The 10,772-nt window shown below is 38.6% G+C and overlaps 1 long non-coding RNA gene and 1 pseudogene across 1 annotated transcript; both read right to left on the bottom strand.

The window, feature by feature from the left end:
- On the bottom strand, positions 1-745 carry LOC107304787. Its single transcript, XR_001550840.1, has 2 exons — positions 611-745; positions 1-383 (listed from the first exon to the last, which is right to left on the bottom strand). It is a non-coding gene; the product is annotated as an uncharacterized LOC107304787 (long non-coding RNA).
- A 7,149-nt stretch (positions 746-7,894) lies between these two features.
- On the bottom strand, positions 7,895-10,702 carry LOC102720821 (annotated as a pseudogene).
- Between the last annotated feature and the right edge of the window lie 70 nt (positions 10,703-10,772).

Raw genomic sequence — 10,772 nt, 5'->3', positions numbered from 1 at the left:
TTGAAGAGTAATCTCAATGCTAGTACTCTTTAATCAAAAAGATTTCAATAAAATAGCAGACACTAATTAATATTCCAAAGCAAAAAAGATTAACACTAGCTGCTGCAGAAATTTAACTACTACTATCTTAAATTATATTGAGAGCTAGCTAGCAAAATAATAGGGGAAAAACGACATGTGTCGAATTATTATTATTGGATTGATTCTTCTTCCACAGCTTTCAAATTAACGACAGAAACCGCAGTAACACCATCCCTTGAATCCTCCTTTCATGCACTTGTGCTCCACGACTTTAGCTCTCATTAATTTTCCCTCCAGCCAACACTCGCTCTTGCACATCCAACCTTTACAGAATGGAATCGAAGGATTTGTGTGGCCGCAGTCTGCATAAACATCATAAAAACATTTACACATACATATCCACATGTCAGCAATGTACATTCTTATTATCAAATAAAAAGAAAACCATAATGTTGAATATATATACATATATATATATATAATTCATGTAAATTCATGTAAATTTAATTATATATCTTAGTCATTTCGAACTATATGTAGCAAACTATAAGTATAACATAATTTAAAAGAGATTGATCAGAGCACCAACCGATGGCTACAGCATGATCTGCGTGCTGTAGCATGAGCACGACAAGAAGGCAACAGAGAATTGCATTCTTCGCATTCATCTTGTCTTGTTTGGTGTGGAGAAGTGTTTGATGTGATAGGGAGGATCACACATGAGGCATATTTATAGCTGGTCAGTATGTGTTTAATGTGTGCGAGATGAGATAAAAGTGGATCAGTGATCAGTTCTTTCTCCAAGTTGGTTTAAGACTAGAGAGAGAAAAAATATATTCATCGGTAGTTATTGCATGCACCCGTTTCCTTAATTATCCAAACAAATTAAGGACCACAAAATTAAGCCACTCGCATTATATTGCTATATGCATTGTTATTGGAAAATCTAGTGTCTTTGACTTGATATCATGGTGCATGCGAAAATACAGCATCATTTACTCTTTCAGCGCATATATATGCATGTTTTACCATAAGTTTTTAATTTTCAAGTAGCTAGCTAGGGTGGAGATCCAATTGGAGAATTTACCGAGTCACATTAGCTACACGCTGGAGTTTAGTCTTCATTGATCACCTTGTTTAGTGGAAGGGTGTTTTTTAGTTGACTGATCTGAGGATATATAATGTAAGTTGATGAAGTAATTTTTTCAGATTTTTTATTTGTCTCCTTTAACATTTACATGTACATTTGACCGTTTTGTATAAATATTGCAAATTTATAAGTCAAACTTAAAGTTTTTAGTAATAAATCAAATCAGAACAAAATAATTAATAATTATATATATCTTAAATAAGATGAGTGAGTCAAATGTACACGTAAAAGTAAATGACGTCGAATAAAAAACTTGAAAGAGTATTAAGTATATAAGTACCACATCAGCACGTCACAACTCCAGCCTATATGCAGCTCGATTGACATGAATTCTAGTCTGCGATGACTGGTCATGTTCTGTTTGGATTGAGTAAAAGAGCAGGATGGAAAAATTTGTCTGATGTATGACAATGAAGTAAACATGGACTACTTCTAGTTCTAATATTTTAGACTAATAGGCTCTAATAACTAATTAGTCCTTGTATGTGCAATTAGTTCATCAATTAGTCCATGTTTAATCCTGATTAGTTTTTGCCAAATCTAGGAACAAAAATTGATCCTAGGATCCAAACAGCCAAGTCATCCCGTGTATAGTTTGTCGTACGTTTTGCATAGCCATATATAATTCTGTTGGCCAAATTATTGGAGTAAATTTACCATAGAGGGGTAAACTTTATGTCATGCCAACTAGTCTAAACATGCAGATGTGGATCACCTAGATTTGAGTTTATGGAAGATTGTTTTATAGTACACACGTCACACATGGTTTCTCTAGTTCAAAACGCTCTTAATTAGGGCATGAACAATGCACCACGTTGTCGAGTGGTCTCGTAGGTACACGTAGGATGCGAGGAGTTGGGATGAGTGGCTTGAAGTGGTGTCAAAATATCCTTACAGAGATATGTATAACGTCGCAGAGACATAGCTACTTCAAGGAAAAAGCATGGAGAAAAGTAAAAAAAGAGTGAAAGGACTATGCACTTTAGCTTGACAGGTAGGAAAAAGTAGAGAGGAAAGAGAGAAGGGAGAGTAGCATGCATTTGTGTAGTTGAGTAGCCTTGTATTATCTTCATCCCACGTGGCACTAAGACCACTTATAGATATGGTCTTCATTGTTTATGGAATCATGCTTTACAAGTTGCACCTGAGAGTACGATCACGTTGTAAGCAAAGGGTCTGATGAAAGAATCAAAGCATAATTCAGATCTCATCCAAAGGCCCATATGCAAACAGTTAACAATAATTGATAAGCCACCATGACAAAACTCAACTCAAAACAATATAGTTGCCAAATTATTTTCTGCATTACAATCTCGAGAAGCTAGATCTTAGTTTTTTTAGCCACGTCAGACTATTGTCTTTTGTTGCCATCTAATTTTGCTTGATTAGGCCAATAACACCTATAGATCAGTAGGAAAAAAATGTGGCATTGGCACTGCAGGTTTGGATGACACAGGAAAATCCCTTCTACCTTCATGTGGGCTAATCATAGCGTGCTTAAACAAGACCAGAGTGCTTGACCCTGCCAGGTGATCTCTAATGCATGGTTAGAGATAAAAATGTTACGGATATTTCCCGACCATACCGATACTATTTCCAAAAACTAATATAACGACAATATATTTACTGAGTTTTAACATTTCTAAAATTTAGTTTTTCTAATAAAAATTCAGTGTTATATTGAAGCTGACACTAAATAGTTGAATTCATAAATATGGAAATTTTCGAACGCTTTTGACTGTTTCTAGAAACATAATAAAATAATGATATCGTTCCCGACCGTTTTCATCCCTATTTATGATTACCAACCCCACTGTTTTCATCCCTACTTACGATTACCAGCCCCACTGTTTTCATCCCTACTTACGATTACAAACTCAGTAAATTGGACTGCACAATGTTAGTGTCTCTTTGGAACACATGATTCCAAAACACAAGAATATGAAAATTGTAGAAATTAAGTTGCATGTCACTTGCAATCCTTCGTGAATATAGGGAAGTTTCTAATAAAGCATTTGGATGCAACATGGGAAAAACATAGAAATCAGAAAAGAGAGACATAGAGGAAAGTTTCCAACAGATTAGCCCTCATATTATATTTCCTTCAAAATTCCTATAGATTAAGTGGATGTTTGGATACAGGGACTTTTTTTAGTCCCTTGTCACATCAGATGTTTGGACGTTAATTAGGAGTATTAAATATAGACTGATAACAAAACTAATTGCATAAATAAAGGCTATTTCATTAGACAAATTTTTTAAGCCTAATTAATCCACGATTAGCAAATTTTTACTGTAGCATCATATTCGCTAATCATGAACTAATTAGGCTCAATAGATTTGTCTCGCGAAATAGTCCAAAGTATAGGGTGGGTTTTATTAATAGTCTATATTTAATACTTCTAATTAGTGTCGAAACATTCGATATGACAGAGACTTAAAAAAAGTCCGAGGGGAAACAAATACCCCCTAAGTTATTCCATAAGAATTTTGAAGGATTTCAAGATGGCCAATTTTTTGTTCAAAAAGGGCCATATAGGAAAAAAGTTTCAATAGGATTTGAATCCTACAAAATTGCTTCATAAATACTATGTTCCAAAAGTGGACCTCAATTGTGTATCTCTACCATTGGAGCACGTGGGGTTGCAGTGCCATGTTAGGGCACATCAGATGGATATTAGACCTCCAACAATTATGACCCATCTAGCTCTCACATCTCCACAAGTTTTTATAAGGTGGAAGGTAGAGATAGGGAGGGAGAGAGAGTGTGTACTATCTCTTCTTCAAGAGCTAGCTCATAGTGAGAATATTATCAAAAGTGGCTCCACACTTTATTGATGGGAGAGAGATTATAGGTCCCACAATGCTTAAAGCAATGTGCTAGAGATGAACTATTGCAGAAGTATTTTTTTTGCTATCTCTTTTAGAGCATAGTTAATGATTTAACCAGCCAAATGCTAAATACTATTGCCAGTTTGCCACATCATATGGAGCTGACAATATAGTCTGATCATATAGTCGTCTGTAATAGTTGAATTGAAGATGTATATCATATAACGTTCGCATGGACATTCGTCTAAGAGCTAAAAGCTCACACAAATTTCTCATTTCATGTGTCTCGTTAGGACGTTTCACTAGGAGCCCGATGTGTTATCTATCCTATTCTCCCCTTTAGCTCAGATTTTATTGATTGTAGAGTACCTTCCAGATGTTGAGTAATCATTACTATACTTGATTTTATGAATACACTACCTAAATTGTTGTATGCCTAGACCTAATCATTACTGGGGTCTGGTTAGGTTCGGGTTGGTGAAAAAAACCTAATATTTTTCTTTGGTCCTCGCCTGACCCAAGCCAACCATCGGGTTAAATGTTTTTGCCTAAATCGGAACTAACATGTGGTTGAGTCATGCCAAGTTTGGGTCAGGTTGGGTAAAACTCCTTTTATTTTGTACATTCTTCATGTTGGATTAGATTTTTAGGATTTTTGGTAATAAAAAAATCGACCCATGTCTGACTTGGTTTTAGTGCTGGTCAAAAATTTTTGCTCGTGCCTGCTCAACATATTTACCAGGTCGGATCGGGTTGGGTATTTTTCAAGTGGCTCAGATCAGACAACCATGATCATGACTATAGAGGCCTAACACAATTTCCCGCATATAGGATAGCACTACAAAATCATGTATCGTACACTATATAACAAATGGGAACCTGCTTTGTTTCAGCTGATGTCCTCCCTTGCATCTACCGGCAGCGTGTCATATCTCTCTCTCTCTCATCTCTCTCTTTCATCGACACCAGCAACAACCACACAGATTCTTTGTGTATACTGTACTATTTTCTCCCACTCTCCTCGCTCGTGCATTATAGCGTGCCCTCCAGGGAGACCTTTCCGATCCAGCCCAGCATCTTAGGGCCGGTTTAGTTCCAAAAAGTTTTTTTTTAAAAAACATTGTATCGAATTTTTGGACACCTGAATAGAGCATTAATCATCGATAAAAAATAACTAATTGCATAATTAGGGAGAAAATCGTGAAACGAATCTTTTGAACCTAATTAGTGCATGATTAGTCATAAGTGCTACAGTAACCAGCATGTGCTTATGATGGATTCATTAGTCTCAAAAGATTCGTCTTGCGGTTTTCAGGCGAGCTATGAAATTCATTTTTTCATTCGTGTTCGAAAACCCTTCTGATGTCCAGTCAAACGTCCGACGTGACACCCAAAAATTTTATTTTCACGACCTAAACACGCCCATCCTATGCATCCAACACCACTTCGGTTTGGAGCACAAAGAACCAACGTTTCTAACCTCAAGGGAGGGCAACCCGAGATATCTAGGATTTGACGAACTTAGATGCATGTTCCACCAAGCAGATCTTGAACCATTTACCACCTCCATGTTGTACGGTAGCGATCTTGCATCATATTTGTATTATCTGGCCATAGTCGTCGTATGGTGCTAAAGTCTCTACAACAGTGGATGTGTCTTTCATCAACTCGATCTCGAATCCTTTGGCGTCATCATGACCCCCCTTGGACACAACTTACACCCAACACGGACTATCCTACCCTCTGCATCTCAACCAAATGTAGTTCTTATTCTTCTTCCCTATATAATTATATGCTACTTTTTGGATCTACAAGTAATTAAGAAATTAATTTATTCATTATTTTGTCTTTTTTACATGCCCAAAGTTGACATTACACCCCAAGTGTTCAAGAGGAGATAGGTTTGTTGTTGACCTTCCCAGGGCCCTGGCAAAGGCAGCTAATACTCTCTATAATACTCTTGCAAAACGCCTAGCATTTGGACGGATTTTTAAAATTAAGGCCATTGAGTTCGCTGCCAGATAATCGTCTGACCGTTCCTACAAGAACTTTTGTTGGCTAACAAAAAGTGATCAGATGTTTCTTATGGTCTTCATGTAAATATGGATTATTTATTGTTGTTTTTAGACAGTGGAAATTTAACTTTTGGCATCAGCTAAAAAAGTATTCCCAATTTTCATTGGTGAAACGAAAGTTTCGCTAGATTTGAATTGAAAGCAATAATTATTTGCTGCCCACGCTATGCTTGGCGAGTTGGGGCTGCCACATATGAGAACAAAAAGAGAGAATAGCCGATTAACTAGAGTTAGCATATTTGCATACGAAAAATAATTTGTGAATAAAATTTTTACATACACGTTCTTATTGATTTAAAAATTAAAACTAAAAAGTAAATTACAATGAAAATATCGCAAAATCGACTCTAAATTTAGGATTAGAAATTTATTTTTTTTTCTTATAGGCATAAACAGAAAGCCGTGGGGCTAAGTACGAGCAAGCACGAATTAGCGACACCCTACATCATGTTAGAGTATCTCCAAAAAATGATAATACTTTACTATCCAAATCCCATATTATGTCCATCAAAAAATAGTGGGCATAAGAGTTACACCCTTCTTCAAAAAGCCCAAAATTGGATAACTTATATTAGGAATACATATGTCTACTCCAAATTTAGAATACTAGAGAACTGATTTTAGACATATATAAATATTAAGAATAGACTTGGAAACCTATTAAAGATAAACTATATTTTAGCGTAATTCCCAAAATTTAGCTTTATGGATCAATTTTAAAAACCTAGATACTCTAAGCAGAATAGGCTTTTGACTGTTTAACAGAAAAGCCTGGTTCGCAAAACATCAGTTGGGCAAAATGTCCATTTAACCATATCTAGCTTTTTCAGGAACACCGCAATATGTATAGCAAAGTTTTTCAAGTGCTTCAAATAACCAGCAAAGACATGAGTAATTTTACACTGATAATGCAAATGGTAAAAAAATGACAGGAAGAAAGAGACAGTCTGACATAACAGAACTCCCATATCGATGGACACAAAATAATGAATACTACAGTATTATGCTGCAACGGTGCAACCCATTCCTGTCATTTTTTTACTGCACCACATGACATAACATTTCCTGTGGTTGGTCGTTAGAGGGAGGATTCAGGCAACAGCTGTGCTGAAAAGCAAAAACTAGGAAGGAGGTTCAGATTTATGTAATGTGGTGCAGTAGAATCAACTCATTATTTAATTTTCACTTGTCCTATTGCTAGATTCATTTGGACTGTTTGTAGAGACGCTTTTGGCTAGATGATTGTTCCTGTTAACCTAGAGATATTGTTTCGCCTAGGTTTAGATGGTTTTTCTCATTGTCATTGTATGTCGATGCTGATGGTGATAGGAGCTTTTTGCTGGACTATTTGGTTAACTAGGAATGAGATGATCTTTAGAGGAAAAGTGGTTAATTCACCTTGTTTGTTGATTTACAGGGGCGCTTCCCTTCTGACTCAATGGTGCAAGCTTGCAAAAGAGGAAGATGAGAAGTTGGAAGTGCTAAAGGAGATGATTCTAATTTATGTTCGACAACTTAGCCGTGGAGTAGGGGTTGGCTAGTTTCTGTGCTGTTTTAGTTAACTTGTAAGGTTGTTTTCGGTTTGCGTTGCAGCTAGTCTGGTTTTGTCTCTAGCGCTGTTGGCTTGTCAGTTTCTTCTGTTCCTAGTTTTTGTAAAGCTGGTATCCCCAGCAGTCTCAAAAAACTCTATTTTGCTTTATAAAAAGCGGGGCTTTGAGCCTTTTCTCTTAAAAAAAAAAGGTGCAACCCATTGATAGCCATTTAGGCAAAGAGCATTCATGCCTGTTTTAGGTATTTAAACAAACTTAGGAGACATTTCACTGGACAAGAGCACTTCAGTATTTGGATAGCCATACATAGGTCCATCTTACACAAAATATGCATAACAAGATTTGTCAGGGCCCTACAACTCATAGCTTAATTGGTTCATGCCATCAGATCATTTCTACAATTGCAATCCGAAAATGGTAACATAACTAAATAGGATAGAAGACACGTGGACGATAGATTATCATATGGTGCATTAGAACTCCATATCTGAATCCTCGAACTCTGAATCTGGACCACAGAACTCAGAATTTGGACCCCAGAACTCTGAATCTGACCCCCAGAACTCCAGTTCCTGCTTGGCTAGATCTCTCATCATCTGCTTGCTACGGAGGCCTGGTAGAAATATAAGGAAGCAAATAAGTATATAGATTAACAGAAAGGACTGGTTGGCAAGATACCAAGTGGGCCATATGTCCATCTATGCATATTTAGAGTTTTGAGAACATATGGCAATATGTATAGAACATGTTTAAAAAAAATAGCATGATCATCAGAAACTTCACACATCACATGCTTCAATTAAACAGCGACATGGGTAATTTTACACCGATAGTGCAGATAAATACAAAATGACATGAAGTGATGGTCTGACTTACAAGAGCTCCCAGTCCGACGGACATAAATCTTCTCGATGGGTATTCCATTAGCCCAGAACAAATGTGCCAGCACGTGGACTCTTGCATCATCCTTAGAGCACCTAATCTTCACCATTTGCAAGTTTTTACAAGTAAATGATCTTCCCATAGGTTTGACATCACTTCCAATTGGCTTCCTGCTGTTGAACTTTTTGCAGAACAATGCAATTTATTACGTGTGCACACATTCAGAATTATACATATAAGCGTTAGGCAACATACCAGTTTTGGTTCAAGGAAAAGCCTTTCCAAATTAGGGGAACGCTGTAGCAAGAAAATTAATGCATCGAATTCAGCAGCCATACACCATTCACCAAGGGACAGGGTCTTCAGGTTACTTAAAATTGGGCAGCTTTTCAGTTCCCTAGAAAGAACCACCTTTCATATTGGATACAAAAGTGATTTTTCATCATTGAACCATGAATGGTAATTGAATAAACTTCACATAATGTACACAAGTGATAGTCACTACATTGAAAATAAAACCAATGACATAGTGATATAATGCAAGTGGATTAGCACGTGCTACAAAGTGTGTTTTCTTGAACAAAATTGTACAGATGGAAATTGCCCTTAGGAGAGTCCTGAACTAATGTCAAAAGATAAACTATCGTGACAACAAAAAGATAGCAAGCAATTTCGAAAAATAAGAACAATGCTCTCTCAGAGCTGCAAACTTGAGAGTTTTCGTAGTCTATTGAATGCCTGCGACTGATGGTGGGAAACCTAGAGTGCATCCACTAGTAGCTACTGTTAATTGATACAGCAGACAGCAGTGCAAAAGTATCAGCTGTGTTTAGTGGACAGGGCACACCCAGAGATCAGGTTAGTCTTGAAAGTAAAAGGGTTTCTTTGGCAAAAGTCAGAAAATGATTATAATGTAAAAAAAAGGCTGGATATTGTGTAGAACAAAAGTAAATATAACATATTGAAATGGTGATTGCTGTACCTCTCAAGCACCAGCTAATAGCTCCAAACTTCTAACATTTGAAAGGCTGTGAAGAACATTATGGCCACCAGAAATTTCAGCATTAGTCTGCTGACTAGTCCCAACTCCCTGAACACTGTTACTGGAATTATGGCCAAACTGCAGATCTCCAGATTCATTAGCAATCTCACTATATTCATAGGTATTGTCATCACTCCCAATATCACTACCATAGCCATAATCATCCTTGTTACGACCAAGCCCATATCTTTTCTGAGGAAAACCAAATCCAAATCCATACCGTCTTATAAGTTTTCTTGTGATCATCAAAATCATCATCATCATCAGTGGTTTCATCAATATCATCTTCATCACTACTGTGCTCATAAGCATCACCCAAGAAAAGGTCATCAAGTATGATGGAGCATGTCACCAGCGATTCTAGGTTCTTGAATGATGGAACTCGGATGTAAGGTGTGATCAGGTTCAGCAATACGAGGTGCGGAGCAGTGATAGAAAACTCCACATTGATCTTGCATCTATCCATCTTCAAAGTCTTCAAAGAAGCAGAAGAGATCTCTGGGCCAGTGATCACGCAGTCCTTAAGATCCAGCTCTTCCAGCGATTTGCACCCTGAAGAAATCTGCTTGAGGATCTTGTCATTGATCAGGACAGGACAGCTTCAAGATCTTGAGGTGGTGAGAGACCAAGGCCCTGTGCTTCAACACCCCGATCTCATTGCGATGTCCAGTCAGATGAATGAATCGAGCATTACGCATGATAGCAGTGCGGATCCACGCGTTGGCATCGTCGTTATCAAACAACCCGTCCTGGTCGCTTGACTGCAGGCGGAGCGTGTCCACAGGCGCCGACGCCTCCCGGCGGCGGAAGAGGCGGTTCACGAAATCGCGCAGCTCCTCCGGCGGCTCGCTGTCCAGGTCACGGTACCGGACGCGGAGGTCGACGCAGGGCGCGGACGCCCAGAGGTGGCGCCACCGCCTGGAGAGCAGGCAGGTGCGCACCACCTCCCAGGCCTTGAGGAACGACATGACGCGGTGCAGCAGCCTGTCCGGGAGGGCGCTGAGGCGATCAACCGCGTCGCCATCGCCGTCACCTCCGCCTCCGCCTCCACCTCCTCCCCCTTCTCCACACCGGGACATCTCCCCCTCGCGGCGGCGCGGCGCCCCGAGCGCGGCGCTCCTCCTGTGCATTCCGTCGAACGGGTTGGCCGCACCTCCTCGTCGAACCGATCTCAGTAACGTCCGGCCTCCATCCTTCGGTTCCAACCTGTCAAGACAAAA

The sequence above is a fragment of the Oryza brachyantha genome, chromosome 8, assembly GCF_000231095.2.
Source record: "Oryza brachyantha chromosome 8, ObraRS2, whole genome shotgun sequence".
Lineage (NCBI taxonomy): Eukaryota > Viridiplantae > Streptophyta > Magnoliopsida > Poales > Poaceae > Oryza > Oryza brachyantha.
Note: the sequence above shows the minus strand (reverse complement) of the source record. Positions and strands in the feature narration are given on the sequence as shown.